This window comes from Dermochelys coriacea, chromosome 2, assembly GCF_009764565.3.
Source record: "Dermochelys coriacea isolate rDerCor1 chromosome 2, rDerCor1.pri.v4, whole genome shotgun sequence".
NCBI lineage: Eukaryota > Metazoa > Chordata > Testudines > Dermochelyidae > Dermochelys > Dermochelys coriacea.
In genome coordinates this window covers 191709514-191724136 of record NC_050069.1, presented here as the reverse complement: position 1 = coordinate 191724136, position 14623 = coordinate 191709514, and the positions used below count along the sequence as shown (strand labels likewise).

The window sequence follows — 14623 nt, the reverse complement described above, 5'->3', positions numbered from 1 at the left end:
AACCCATTGTTTCATGTTCTCTGTGTGTGTGTATATAAATCTCTCCTCTGTTTTTTCCACCAAATGCATCCGATGAAGTGAGCTGTAGCTCACGAAAGCTTATGCTCTAATAAATTTGTTAGTCTCTAAGGTGCCACAAGTACTCCTTTTCTTTTTAGATCTACTATGTGCCTCAGTTCTCCACTTGTAACATGAGTGTGGTACTTCAGAATATACAGGAGTAATGAGAGGTTAAAATTCAGTACTAATTGCAACGTGGTCGTATATATGGTGATGAGCTCCTTCTAAGTCCACAGATATGTTGATCAGCGCACCTATGCCTAAAATATATTTGGGGGGTTGTTTGATATGAGTGATTATTATTATTTATATTGTGGGAGCAGCAAGGAGTCCTAGTCACAGCCTAGGACAATACTGTTTTAGGTGCTATACAAAACACTATAACAAAAGGACAGTCCCTCCCCCAAAGAGTTTACCATCTAAGTATAAGACAAGAGACAACAGAAGGATATAGACAGAGAAATGGGGGAGCACAAGGAAACATTGAGACAGTATTAGTCAGCATGATAGGCAGTGTCACAGCAAGATTGTATAAGAAGGGCCAGGGAAGAGGATGTTGCAATAACCCAGGTGATGATGAGAGCCTAGGCAGAAATTTTAGCTGAGTGGATGGATAACAAAGATTGGGTCTTAGAGATGTTACATGGAAAGAACTGGCAAGATTTAGACTACATGACGATCAAGAGGGCGGGCTGAGTTGAATATGATGGCCACGTTACAGGTAAGGTTGACACCTCTAACAAACTATTCTGGGAGATTTTTTTCCCCAACATGATGTAATATCATTTTCTTAAAATATCCTATTAAAATCTCATGGACTGCTTTCAATGGTCACCGGGAGATCAATGACGATTCTGGGAAACTCCAGGCCCCATCAACAGGGAGAATAGTGAAGTTGTCCACAGTGAGTGAAAAAGGAAAGAGGGAGAAAAACCATTAAGCACTGTGTTTTGGCTGAGCGTACACCAATACCTGGTCATCCATTAGGGGATGCCAGAGAGACAGGCCGAGATTTAGTTTGGACAGAAGACTGGTCTGGAACAGAGAGGCAGATCTGAGTGTCATCAATATCTTAGGGCAAACAAGCTCCCAAAAGCTTATGCTCAAATAAATTTGTTAGTCTCTAAGGTGCCACAAGTACTCCTTTTCTTTTTTTGAAGCTCCCTATAGTTTTTACTGAAAGATAGATCGGTCAAGTCAACACTGTAGCTCCCACCCATGGTTGACCCGTGGTAAAATTACAGTCCCTTGTCTGCTCTAGGACTTTACAGAAGGATAGCTAACATGCAGCAGTTACCCTACAGTTTAAAAAAAAAATTTTTTTTTTTTTTAGCAGTGAAGTCTAAGTCATACACTGAATTTGGGTTTGTGGATAAGATTACTCGGAGACAGGATGTAAAGGGAGAAGAAAAGGGACCTATAAAGGATTTGAGGAAGGGGAAGCCAAAACAAACAAAACAAATATGTCTCCTTTTAGAAGGTCTCAGGAAAGGAGCATTCTTAAAGTTCAGAAGGCCCTTCTCTTGAATACCCCCACCCCACACACACACACACACACACACACACAAACTTGGAGTCAGCAAACAAAGCCTACCTAGGGTCAGGATAGCTCCCTGGAACCTGAGACAGACCACAGCCCATAGCAGCCTGCATGGCTTCTTGTTCCCTGTCTCGGTCAGTTTGCTCTTCCTGTTTAATAGTTAGTCTCAGGATGGAGCAGGATCTTTGACTAAACGCAGGTTTGCTTGGGCTGTAAGCTCCAGACTGTTCCCTAAAGAGATAGTACACCCCACCAGAGAGACCAAGGATAGAGCCGCATGGAAACTACACAGGAAGCAGGAGGAAGAGGATGCTCAAAAAAAAAAAAAACCAACAACACCACACCACATTGAAGGAGTGAGGCACAGAAATGGTTTTTTTGTCGTGTTTTTTTTTTTTTTTTTTGCCGGGCTTTACAAACTACCTGTAAACCTCCCTCTGTTGGTGCTGCTCCCTCTCTCCCTCCCTCCCCACCCCAGATTTACAGTTTGGGTTCTCTCCAGTGAAATAATATTTTCAAGCCACTATTGAAATGCAGCAATAAACATAGTCACAACGTGCAATTTTCCATCTTTATCTGTGAAAGGGCTATACCACAAACAGTGACTCAAGAAGCCTCAGTGTTTTCTGCTGCTCTTTCATTGTGTCTGGTTTATATTCTTATATTTTTTAAATCCCTGCCATCCATTCTACAATTCACCTCACCTAGGAGTCTCAGCAAGAGATTTCCTCTATAATTCACAGGCAATAGGTTCCACAGCAATAAGTAAATAACTATTCTCCATCTTAATAAACAGATATATTGCCTCCCTTACAGTACACCAGGCTCACAGTGAGGTTTCCAACAACCTCACAATCAAGACTCTACTGTATAGTTTTTCAACAACATGAAACCATGTTGAATTGCAATTAGCATTATAAACGAGAACCTTGAAAACTGTATTATGCAAATACTGGGATAGACTGCGAAAATCACAACTGCACATTCACTTTCTTAGCAATTCCACAAACTCTTAAAACTTGCTTTATCATTCTTTTACTTTTTAAAAAGCAATTTTCCTCTTTTCTGAAAAGAGATTATTAAATTAGAACGAGATTAACATTTCCTCTCCCCGCAATCAAGTTCTTTGGGACTCAGGGAAGCAGAAATTTGCTTGATGGAACTGAGCACTTCAGTTACTTGATTAAAAAGACTAGACTGAGGACAAATAGGGAGCACCAAAGATCTTGTTTTGAAGCTTTCATGTGTTAGCCCTTTAATTTCAAGTCAGCTTTCAATAAGGATTGTGAATTAATTGATCAAAATGAACTGCACAATTGGGCTAGAGATAGCTAACCTAATTAAGGTGGGAGTGTTTATTTAAAAAAACCAGAAATGATGTCAAACATTTTCTCCCCATCTTCAAAACTATTACATGAGGAGAGCTTCAAAGAAAATGCTTAATCCAGACTATTCTATATCATGAAATAAAGCCAGTGATTACTGAAAAATAAATACACATGCAATGGCACCAAAATGAGGACCTGGCTACAAAGTGAATTTTTGGCAATTCTCCCTTTGCTGGTCTAGTCCCAGTGTAATTATACCAACAGCATCACAAACTGGCCTCAGACATTTCTACCACCATGTCATCTAGATCTGCTTTGAAGACACTGTAATAAAAATGCCTTTGTCCAAAGCTTACTAGTCTAGACCACTCTTGTTAATCCATACCAAGTTGTACTGCACTGGTGCTAGATCAACACTGGTGAATTAGCTAAAATTCTCAGTACAGCCTGGGTCAAATGCAGTTCAGGTGTAATTCAGTTAACTTCAGTGGAATTACACTGCGGATGAATATGGCCCACTGTATTTACCCTTAAATTGGTGCTCCTTAGTTAACACCAAAAGGCATGGACAAGACACCAAAACGAAGTGCACATTGGAATGCCATTAACAGCCAAGAACAAACTCTGTAATTTTAAAATAGGGGAAAGTTCACCTTTTGATCATGGTATGTGGGTAATGCAGAACATGGACCCAAGCCTGCCACAAGTTGCACAAAGAGAGGAGGGAGGAAGAGGATTTTCCTACTTACCAAAACCGCCCACCCAGCAGCAGCCCTAGTGGAAATCACAGCAGAAAATGTTCAATGGCTCCCTGCTGGTTCCAGTTTGCAAATAGGTGTTGGAACAGAGATGAAATTATAACAGGGTAATCAGTTGCTTAGGTTACTGGATTTCCAGGTGAAGCCAATTGAGACCATAGGGAAGGATATTAATGGAGCCCATCAGGTGTTTCCACCAGGGAGGGCATTTAGCACTCAAGAAAGTGATATGCGGGTGATCTGGCTACGCTATCTGGATTCTCCAAAGTACAAAGGAAGCCTGGCTTTCTGCTAAGGGGTGTGGTCAAGCCTCTCTCTGGTTATTGTATCTATTCCATGAACAAGACCACACACCAATGGCCACTATATTCTCCCCACTTTCAAAAAAAGTGGTTAACATGAGGAGAGCTTCAGCAAAAAGACTGGACATCAACCCAAAGTATTCTATACCATGAAATAAAGCCAGTGATTACTGAAAAATAAATAAATACAGATGTAATGGCACCAAGATGAGGACCTGGCTACCTAGTGAATTTTAAGCTATTCTCCCCCTGCTGGTCTGGACCCAATATACCCACCACCACACCTTTTTCCCTTCTCTCTCATGCCCTGCCCTATAGCCTGAAGATGTATTTAGTGCACAGCAGCAACACTCCATTTCCTAAGCCACCACTCTCCCCAAACACACACATGCACACCTAAAAGGCTCAGCAAAGACGTTCACAATCTCTCCCTACAGTATATATTGAGAATTACCCCAGAAGCTGAGCCAAGTCTTCTGCAGTCCAAGTAATCCATAAAAAACAAAGAGCAGGCACTTGGGAATTTGTTCCACTGAGCGACACTAGTGAGGTCCTACCTAATCATCAGAACCACAAAATACAACTGTTTGGCCATTCAAAATTAATTGAGATAATCCACATATCCAACATTTTAAAGTTGGACTTTTCCACTCCTCTTCACCACCTTGTTCTTTGACCAAAAAGCAACAGTCTGGAAGAGTCATACTATTTACTGTGACTGGCAGATTTTTATCTTTATAGAGAAGCACCATCCCTCCTGATAATCATCACTTTTTAAAAAATAAGCCTGGCTATAGCATGTCCCCAGTGCTATAGTCCACACAAACATTTGACATTTTATTTACTTTAGTTAATGTAAAGAGCTTTTTGTTCCACAACTTACAGGAGCTTGTTGCTACAACCATGTGTAACCCATGCCTGCTTGGTATGGTGCTCTGTCCCCCTCTAGTGGCACCTAGACCATCTAGAGATTGACGAGTCTGATACAATCATGGCAGCTCATGCAGTAGAGGCTGATGCACATAGCTCCAGAGGTCCCAGGCTGGATCCTGCCTGCCGACAACATGGGTCTGTCAGTGTTACAAATAGGGATTCATCCGGGATATGGACCATGAAGTCTCTGAAGCTTGGGATATGCTTCCTTAAGCTAGGGGAAATATGTAACCCATGCCTGCTTGGTGTAGTGTTCTGTCCCCCTTTAGTGGCACCTAGACCATCTAGAGATTGATAAGTCTGCTAAAGCCTTGGCTAAAAGCCAGGTGGCTTTTAGTTCACACAGTAGAGGCTCATGCACTTAGTTCCAGAGGCCCCAGGTTCAATCCTGCTTGCTGACAATTGGAGTCTCTCAGCGTTACACATGTTTAGGGCACTACAGTCCTTAACACAAGATAGATAGATTTCTGTCAGAGAAAGTCTAAACAAATGGACGCTGTCATAGAGCTATTATTGTGTATAACACAACAATAATACCTATGTGGATGTTAATTCAACACAGGCATTTCGCCCTTAAGGAGTCAGGGCTTATGAACTTACAAGTTTTGTGAAGTTTCAAAAGAATCCAAGTGCTATACACCCTGGGGTCCTTTGTGGGCTTTTATCTTTTCCTCATAATTTTCAGCTCTCCAGAGTAAACTGTTGAGTAAAGAAAACGTTGATTTGGAAGCAAACTGATTTTATATTAATCAGCAAAGTTCAGACTGCAGAACAGATCTTCAGAAATACACTTGCGGAATGAAATGTCAGGACAAAAGGGGGGGGGGAACCACTTGTCCCTTTACAAACAAAAAGTCTTTAGGGGAGACCTTTTTTCAGGTGTTATTATTCAATGTACTGCAGACACAGCAACAGATTGGGCAGAAACAAGAAATAAAGGCTCCAAGATTTGTTCCAACAACTGCCAAGTACAGCAAGATGAATTAATGTAGGAGCTATGGTCCATTCATGATCTATACAATAGCTGCTAAGTCATCAGGAATGGCCTGACTTAACAGCAAAGGGGTGGAGAGGACTTAGCTACTAGTTTCCACCACCACCACCCTCAACTCTCTATTTCCCCATTTTGGATCTCATGCCAGCCTCCCAACCCTGTACACAAATCCCACCGTTCCTCAATCCAGATTCCAAAAGAGTAATTTAACACAAAGGACTTTGATGGTGACCTCCTTCTCCCCTTCTTCAGGTCTGGTTCAACAGGCCCAGGATACTTGCACCAACTGATTCTCTTTTTCCCCATCCCAGAGTTTGAGACAGTGGATATTCTTCTTCCCTCCTGAAGTTGGGGTTTTCAGCAGCAAACTTATCCCCTCATCCACAGGCCCCTGATCAATACCACTCTCCTCTGTCATTCTCCTTGCATCCTTGTTGATTCCAATCTCCAGCTCCCCACTATGGTGCTCTGAGAGGGGATGCAGCCAGAAATGGGATCAATGTAAAAATCATAGAAATGTAGAGCTGGAAGGGACCTCGGAAAGTCTTCAAGCCCAGCCCTCTGCACTGAAGCAGGACAAAATAAACTTAGACCATCCCTGACAGGTGTTTGTCCAACCTGTTCTTAAATGCCTCCATTGATAGGGATTCCACAACTTCCTTTTAAAGGTTCCACAACTTCCTATTCCAGAGTTTAACTCCCCATATAATTAGAGTTTTTCCCAATATCTAAACCTAAATCTCCCTTGCAGCAAATTAAGCCAATTCCTACTTGTCCTACTCCCAAAGGACATAGAGAAGAATTGATCAGAGTCCTCTTTATAAGAGGAGGAAGGCAACAAGCTGCTACCATTTTTCAGACACCAGAAAAGCTGTGTCCATTAAAAAAAAAGAAAAAAATTAAATCACCCCCTTAACCAACATCACTGTAAGTGTTAAGTGTAGAAATGGCTGGCACGTGGGTGGTAGCAAGGGTTGATGAAGAGGTTCCCATCTCAAAAGGTGCTGAGGACACAGCTATAGAGGTTGGTAATGAGGTTTGGTTTCTTTTCCTTTTCTGGGTAGGTCAAAACTTCTTTTTAGAATCAGGAAAAAGGTTTAATGGGGAGACAGTAAATTCTGGGGTGCTAGCAGGTGACTCTGATGCTGATAGCAGTGACAGCAGTGTCAATGTCAATAATGTGATACTAATGATTCAGTATCCCTGCCATGCTGAGCTGTTTAAAGTTACCCAGAGCTCCTTTAAAAAACCTAAGTCCAAAGGGATAAATGGATAAATCCCCAGGCCAGAAGGGACCACTGTGATCATCTAATCTGCCCTCCTGTATAACACAGGACATAGACTTCACCAAGAATAATTCCTAGAGATCTTAACTTGATTTAAAAATTGCTAGTTGTGAAGAATCCACCTTGACCCTTTGGTAAATTGTTCCAATGGTTAATTACCCTCACTGTTAAAAATGTACCCCTTATCTCCAGTCTGAATTTGTCTGGGTTCAACTTCCAGCCACTGGATCATGTTATACCTTTGTTGGAAGAGCCCATTATCAAATATATGTTCCCGGATAGGTACTAATAGACTGTCATTGAGTCACCCCTTAACCTTCTCTTTGTTAAACTAAATAGATGGAGCTTCTTGAGTCTGGCACTATGAGGCATGTTTTCTAATCCTTCAATTACTCTTGTGGTTTGTCCCTGAACCCTTTCCAAATTATCAACATCCTTCTTGAATTGTGGACATAGTATTCCAGCTGCAGCCTCACCGGTGCCAAATACAGAGATAAAACAACCTCTTTACTCCTACTCGAGAGTCTTCTTGTTTATGCATCCAAGGATCTCATAAGTCCTTTTGGCCATAGTGGTAGCCCCACCCCCGTCCCATCAAATCATCCAATGAAAACCAAGCTGTCTATACTTTGTATATAAACATTCTGATTTGTTATTACAACTACATAAGGTCACCACCGCAGGCTGATGGAAAGCTCACTAGAGTCTATGGAAAGATTCCCATTTACTTCAATGGGCTTTCGATCAGATCCCAAAGTCATTAAGAAAACAAAGAACCTTGATTTGGGCTTATGTACTTTCTTTTAACCGCCATTTTAAAACACCAGTTTACTGGTGAAAGTGACCTTATCTCCACTTTAAATAATTTAACATTTGAATCCCGATGGATAGGATTGAACACAACACTTTTTCTGAACCTGTCAGAACAGAAGCAGCCAAAGCAGGAACACTGGACATTCCAGTCAAAACTACAGACCGTTCTGTGACTTTCTCTGTCCTGCACCGATGGGCTGTTTGCTGCAGTTCTCCGCTTCCCCTATACTTCCCTCACAGATTCCTCACCAGTGTCACTCCTCCCCGCCCTGCTCCGTTCCTCTCCTCCCCTCACTTCCTTTTTCTTTCCATTCAGCTGATCCCCCTCCTAAGGAACCCTCCCTGTCAACCATCCCCACATAATCTTGGAGATAACATGACCTTTGCTGCCATCACACTGTTCACTCTGCTTGTGTGTTCTATTCCTTGCCCCAACCTAGTCCATGACTAGGGCCCCTGGGCACAACATTAATACAAATAATAATAATAATCATACCCTCTCCTAGTCAGAGAGCAAGGAAGCTCAGCAGTAGCTTGGTGCCCACCCCACCCCCATGCAGAAATTTGCCTTGTCAAACAATAAGCAAGGATGCTTCCTAACCTCAAATGTTGTTTACCACTGTGAGCACATGGCTTTACTATCAGCTAGAAAAAGCATACTGTACTTTAAGAAGGACAGACTAAATGTGCACATTACATTATTTAAGATGCCATCCTAAACATCCTGCATTCGTTTGGTTGGCAGTCTGGAAAATGCCAAGGTTCTAAAGGTTATTAAGAACCCATGGTGGATTACAATGTAAGTAGGAAAGTTTGCAGTCACAATAACAGATTCAATTCTAAAGAGGAGGAAATTGAGGACATGATCAAAAAATAAAAAACAAATCACAACACAAAAGACCTGACTGACCCTTTGTGCTATTAACAAAAGAACCACCTTTCTCACCTCCTCCATGAAAGGAGAAAAAAAACAAACCTCACAGCAAAAGAAAAATGTAAGGGAAAGAGAAATTAAGTTATTGGGCTTTGCCAGCGATATAATACAGAACCATTTTTGAGTCTAAAAAGAGGCATTGCTATTTACCTAAATTGACTGTCTTCTTATAGTTCTTTAGAGTATTGTACTCAGAATGGATGTTTAATACATCTGAGATCAGGACTGAAAGTAAATAATGTGTGTGAGACAAATGGCTCTAAATCTCTTCATAAATAGTAGATTCTTCCACAGCTGCTACTATATATCCTGAAAGTGTGTCCTCATTGCTATGAAATCGTGGTAGCTATCATTCCTTCCCAGCACACAGTTTCTCCACAACAGAAATTAAAAGGGACATTATCAGATAGTGTAGGCCCAAACTTTCAGCTTTTTAAAAATAATTAAAAAATAAAATCAAAGGGCTTTTAAGATGAAAGGATGTCTTGTACTGTTGGAACTGGAGGGGACTCAGACCTGAATTCCAGTTCCTGACTTTGGCACATACTCTGTGTGGCCTTGGGCAAGTTACTGAACCACTCTGTGCCTCAGTTTCCCATTCGTAAAACAGGGATAATAGCTCTGCTCTACTTCACAGGGGTTCTGTCAGGGTAACTATGTTAATACTTGAGTCATTCAAATGCACTGCTGGCCCAGGCCACAGACATGCCTATGTAAGCAGAGTCTGAATGAGCTCTCCTCTGACATCTAGTGATGAACTGGGGGAAAGACTTCAGGAGCAAACCATATTTGCATAGACATACCTACTCCACTTAGGTGTTCAGCAGATGGACATGCCTTGCCAAAGTGATCAATCTTGTTGGGTTACAATTCACTTAAGCATTGAGTGCTGGGGTAATGAAATGTTGGTATCATTACTGTATGAGTAAAGGGCAGTAGAACTGTACTTAGCCTGCCTTGATTTAAGGGGTCACCCTAAACCAAACCCCACTTGGTAAACAGGGAGTAGAGATGCCAAATCCCAGTGAAAGTAAGAAGATGGCATAGGTCCTGCTTAAAGAGAGTCCTAGACACCATTTGACCTTCCCCCTCCAGTGTTTAAAGACAGGGCTGATTAGACTCATTTGAGAGTCCTAGTTTCTGTTCAGTGATTACTAGAGCTGAAATCACTGATGAGCAGATCTATGGGCTAAGCCTTAGAACAGGTGCAGGAACAGTGTTGACGTGAAAGACAACACAGAGACAGCACTAGCAGTGAGACACCCCACTACCCATTGAAATCACTAACAGCTGTGCTAAGTGGTGGAAATCCAGAATACAACATTGCGGACATTGCCATGAGTGGCAAGCAGCAGCAGTGACAGCAGCACAGCTGACCAGTGGCAGAGATAACTGTGCCAGAGGTGGCCATGAGCAGAAAGTGGTGGCAGAGAAAACAGCAGCAGCAGTGAGCCAGTTCCAGAGGTGGCAGTGGCAGCAGCAGAGACATTGCACAATAACCTGCCTATCCCCTGACTTTCAGGGGTGGGAGGTGAACCCATGTGAACGCACCTCTGAACTCTGGTCTTCACTGACCACGGGGCAATTAACTGTGAGTGGGGTGCAAAGGATGGAAAGGGAAGCTGTGTGTTTTAGGGACATTCATTCATTGGACTTTCAGACCACAAGGTGGGAAACAGAGGCAAAGGACACCACCCAGCGTGCTTTGAATCATGGTTGTGGTGTTTCCCCAAATTAATGCTGGGTTCCTTTTCCCTTTTAATAAAAGTTTTATTTTGTTATACACAGACTCAGTGCTTGGAAGTGGGGAAGTATTGCCTTTTAGAGGTGCCCGGGGTGGTGGTTAAATCTTCCCAGATTACTGGGTCGGGGCTCAAGCTGGTTCCATTTTGTACAGTGAAGAGGAACCCGGAGATATTGAACCCAGGCCTTGTTGCTGCCAGCACCATCTGGCAGAAGGGTTATACCTCTAGAGACAGGAGCCATGCCTATAGGTTGTTTGTGACAAATAAAAGTTGGTGGGATTCTGACAAAGGAGATTCCTCCTTTTCAACCTTCCTCACTTTTCTTTCTGCTTCAACTCTGGCAACTGCCTCTTTACTTCCTTAGGGCTAAAACCTACCCCTAGCATGCAGCCTATGTTAATAGGCTGTGGAGGGGGTAGGTATCCTGCAGGAGTGAAACTACTCTGCTGGAGCCACTCCACAACACCACCACAGCCTCAGAGCCTCCCCCACCCTGGGAAGCCTTGGTGCTTCTCTTGCTGCTCATTTCTGTCTAGAGAAATAGCAGCAGAGAAAAACCAAGAAGATTCTCATCGGTTTCACTGATGTCAAATAGCGACTGATGCAACTACTTGGAGTTTTGTACTGTTCAGCTGCTGGGTGGGGAGCTAGACCACAAAGTCTCTCTCCACTACTTCACTCCCTGGCCATCCCCCACAGAGCTCGTCCAGCAGCAGTCACCAACTCTCAGTCATTTTCACATCTGCTGCCCAGAACTATTGGGGAGCAAGGAAACCGAGATGCAACTTCACACTTTCTCTCAGCTGTTTCTTTCATAAAATGTACAAGCAGCAGCAGAGGCTTCAAAGCCAACAGCCACAAAGAGGATGGGAACAGACAAATAAATACACCAACGTGATGGGCATGTAAACCTAGAGAGAGTGAGAAGCTTCCCCCTTTTCTAGCAGTCAGGTTGGGATGTGGAAAGGGGGAAGAGTGGCTCAACCCCAGCAGAAGTCAGGGCCAGAGAAGTTCATTCCCTATAGCAGCCAGGCAAAGGATGGAGAGCTTCCTCCTCCTGACAGCCATAAGCCAAGTTAAATCAAACCACCACCGCAAGTGGAAACCTCTATCAGGACACAAGGACAGCAGCCCTCCTAGCAACTGAAGGCAGGTGTCATTTGGATTCTCACCAGATGCTGCCCTTAGGCCTTGATGAAGAGGATATTTTTCCTTGCATCCCACTGAGGCCTCACCTTTCTCTAATATTTTTGATCTGCCTCCAGCTAAAGGTTTAGTCTTCTGGCAAGTACCTGTCTTGTAAATGTTTCGAGCCTCGCCCTGCAATCTTTGTGCAATGCCACATTTCTAAGTGGGCACTGGGGATTCACCCTTGGAGCCTGAGCTAAAAAGACTCAGGGCAGGGCAAGTCGACATTTAAAATGCTGCACAGGTGCAGCTGCACCGCTGTAACACTACTACACCAATGGGAGGGCTTCTCCTGTCGGTGCAGTTAAGACAGCTCCATGAGAGGCGGTAGCTATGTTGGCAGGAGAAACTCTCCCATCGACATAGTGTTGTCTACAACAGAAGTTAGGTCAGTACAACTGCATCACTCACAGAAAATCCACACTCCTGAGCAACATAGTTAAACAAATGTAAGTTTATAGTGTAGACCTGGCCTCAGCTCTGTCACCCACAGCTGTTGCAGGCTCAACCACCTCTACAAGGAACCCATCACCCAGAGGGAGACAACATGCCAAAGCAAGTGGGCACAGCTTAGTTACATTTCCAACCCAAACACAACAGCAATTTCTAATGCATACAAGCCAGAGAGTGAGCTTAATTCAGACCGGATCAATGAAATATAAGAAAACATTAAAATAATGAGAAACTTAAACATTCTTTCAGTCTCAATCTAGAATATCAACAGTAACACAAGTAAGGAAAAAAATAAAACTGTTCCATTTTTAAAAATTATTAGCAGCAGGAGTTTTGCAGAACTAGCCATTTAACGAATGCTAGAAATCAGATCCTTTTCTCTCTTCATGAAAAGCATCAGGAATTAAAAAAAGCAGTTACTGATCTTTATAAACAAAATAAATCCACTTAAAAAGGACACAAAAACTTTGAGCTTTGAAATGTTTTTAGCCTTAATTTCATAACACTCTCTTCACATTTTTTATTTTCACAACTAACAAGAAGTAAATGTTATAGTACAGCTCACATTGTCTCCTGAAACTATGTCATATAGCAGGGACTGGCTGTAGGAAGCAGCACGGGCCGAGAAATGTGCTGGCCATCGCTTCCTGCAGCCGCCACTGGCCTGGAGTGGCGAACTGCGGCAAGTGGGAGCAGCGATCGGCCAAACTTGTGGATGCGGCAGGTAAACAAACTGGCCTGGTCCACCAGGGGGCTTACCCTGGCGGGCCGCATGACAAAGGTTGCCGATCCCTGTCATAAAGAATAGCTTTCTATTCATATTGTTCCCTTCCTGTCCTTTTTCGTGGTTTGTGTGCAATGTCCCAGTTTTGGCAGAATTATTATGGCAAATGTAAGATTTGCACCCCTTCAGCACCCAAAATATCCATGAACTTCAGTAGGAGTTTTCAATGCACAAGGAATACAGAATAAGACCCTAAATGTGATGCATAGACTTTCAGACTTTAAGGCCAGAAGGGACCATCATGATCATCCTGCACATTGCAGGCCACAGAATCTCACCCACTCACTCCTGTAACAAACCCCAACCTCTGGCTGAGTAACTGAAGTCCTCAATTCTTGATTTAAATAATTCAAGTTAAAGAGAATTCACCATTTACTCTAGTTCAAACCTACAAGTGACCCATCCCCCATGATGCAGAGGAAGCCAAAAAAAACCTCCAGGGTCTCTGCCAAATCTGATCTAGGAGAAAATTCCTTCTCAACCCCAAATACGGTGATCAAATAGATCAGTGGTTCTCAAACTTTTGTACTGGTGACCCCTTTCACATAGCAAGCCTCAGAGTGCAACCCCCACATATAAATTAAAAACACTTTTTTATATATTTGAAACCATTATAAATGCTGGAGGCAAAGCGGGGTTTGGGGTGGAGGCTGACAGCTCGTGGCTCCCCATGCAATAACCTCACTACTCCCTGAGGGATCCCAACCCCCAGTATGAGAAACCCTGAGCTAGATGCTGAGCATGTGGGCGAGACCTGCAGCCAGACAACTGGGAAAGAATACCTCTTTCAGAGAAACAAGTTTAAACCAATAGAAACTATGTGCTGTATAGTTCAGCAGGTGTAAACTGATTTACCTCCAGTGACTTCAATGGAGCTATCCGTTTATACCAGCTGGAGATCTGGTGCTATACAGGAATCAGCAGTAACAAACGTACATACTAAACTCAGTCCACATATGAAACTAGGGAGATACATACAGAGTATAAGATAGCATTATTTCTGTAGCACTTACCATCAGCAAAGTGCTCTATGTACATTAACTACTCGATCCTCACACTTTGAAGTGAGATGAATTATCAGGAGCCTCTTACAAATAAGGAAACAGAAGCAAAGAGATTTGCCCAAGGCATGCAGAGTCAATGTCAACGCCAGATTAAGGATTATGGAGTTGTAGGCTCCTAGAGTGAAATCTGGATCCCAGTAAAGTCTATAGAAGTTTTGCCATTGACTTAAATGAGGCCAGGATTTTACCCTTAGTCTTAATCTTTCCTTTATACCAGTGGCTTTCAACCTTTTTGATACCATGAGCCCATATTACAACAGAAAAACGTTCTGAACGTCCCAGCCATGTACCCATTAAGTAAGGGAAGGGAGTTCATTAATTAATGAACATAAAGCACTTTGAAGTCATTGGGACTGTTCAAGTGCTTAAAGTCATCCACATGACGATGTGTTTTGCTGGATCAGGACCTAAGACTTTCCTGCAAAATATAACTAGGGGGAG

General features: G+C 42.8%; 1 protein-coding gene across 5 annotated transcripts in view; it reads right to left on the bottom strand.

Annotated features, from left to right (window-relative positions):
* Positions 1-14623, bottom strand: part of CPNE4 (copine 4) — a 357681-nt gene that overhangs the window by 327955 nt on the left and 15103 nt on the right. Inside the window, exon 1 of one of the 5 annotated variants that reach the window (XM_038392285.1) lies at positions 3678-3988. The exons of 2 other annotated variants lie outside the window; for them this stretch is intronic. The gene's annotated coding sequence lies outside the window, so the exon portion shown is untranslated. Of the gene's footprint in view, positions 1-3581; positions 3989-14623 lie in introns of those variants that run through there. 2 more of the 5 variants (XM_043508936.1, XM_038392286.1) reach the window with 2 other exon arrangements.